Genomic DNA, 1,169 nt, shown 5'->3' on the forward strand with positions numbered 1-1,169 from the left:
TTGCCCCTCCCAGCTCCACTACAAAGACGATTGTACATTGCTTTGGCCGCTCCCTCTCAACTACGGAGACGAGTTTAACGCGGTTTCCACCCCTCCCTCTCAACCGCACCAGTGCACACTTGCCGCGCCACAACGCCGACGCTGGACCCGTGAATCGTGAGCACCCAGCTATGACTTACCGCACTCGTGCAAAATAATAAAACACGGTAAATATATTACTTACACGTGCGTTTTGTTTTGCAAGCGGCGCGAAAAAAATTAAAAAGGGAATGCAACACGAGGACTTCCCAGGAGGTCACCCATCCTAGTACTACTCTCGCCCAAGCACGCTTAACTTCGGAGTTCTGATGGGATCCGGTGCTTTAGTGCTGGTATGATCGCATCCGACATGTTACCCCGGTCTTCGTCCCTTATTCTTGCCCCTCCCAGCTCCACTACAAAGACGATTGTACATTGCTTTGGCCGCTCCCTCCCAACTACGGAGACGAGTTTAACGCGGTTTCCACCCCTCCCTCTCAACCGCACCAGTGCACGCTTGCCGCGCCACAACGCCGACGCTGGACCCATGAATCGTGAGCACCCAGCTATGACTTACCGCACTCGTGCAAAATAATAAAACACGGTAAATATATTACTTACACGTGCGTTTTGTTTTGCAAGCGGCGCGAAAAAAATTAAAAAGGGAATGCAACACGAGGACTTCCCAGGAGGTCACCCATCCTAGTACTACTCTCGCCCAAGCACGCTTAACTTCGGAGTTCTGATGGGTTCCGGTGCTTTAGTGCTGGTATGATCGCATCCGACATGTTACCCCGGTCTTCGTCCCTTATCCTTGCCCCTCCCAGCTCCACTACAAAGACGATTGTACATTGCTTTGGCCGCTCCCTCTCAACTACGGAGACGAGTTTAACGCGGTTTCCACCCCTCCCTCTCAACCGCACCAGTGCACGCTTGCCGCGCCACAACGCCGACGCTGGACCCGTGAATCGTGAGCACCCAGCTATGACTTACCGCACTCGTGCAAAATAATAAAACACGGTAAATATATTACTTACACGTGCGTTTTGTTTTGCAAGCGGCGCGAAAAAAATTAAAAAGGGAATGCAACACGAGGACTTCCCAGGAGGTCACCCATCCTAGTACTACTCTCGCCCAAGCACGCTTAACTT

General features: G+C 51.8%; 2 non-coding genes across 2 annotated transcripts; both read right to left on the minus strand.

The window, feature by feature from the left end:
- Positions 1-266: 266 nt before the first annotated feature.
- On the minus strand, positions 267-385 carry LOC119346827. Its single transcript, XR_005167959.1, has one exon. It is a non-coding gene; the product is annotated as a 5S ribosomal RNA (ribosomal RNA).
- Positions 386-682: 297 nt separating this feature from the next.
- On the minus strand, positions 683-801 carry LOC119346828. Its single transcript, XR_005167960.1, has one exon. It is a non-coding gene; the product is annotated as a 5S ribosomal RNA (ribosomal RNA).
- Positions 802-1,169: the final 368 nt, after the last annotated feature.

This window comes from Triticum dicoccoides, unplaced genomic scaffold (genome assembly GCF_002162155.2).
Source record: "Triticum dicoccoides isolate Atlit2015 ecotype Zavitan unplaced genomic scaffold, WEW_v2.0 scaffold51985, whole genome shotgun sequence".
NCBI classification, from domain to species: domain Eukaryota; kingdom Viridiplantae; phylum Streptophyta; class Magnoliopsida; order Poales; family Poaceae; genus Triticum; species Triticum dicoccoides.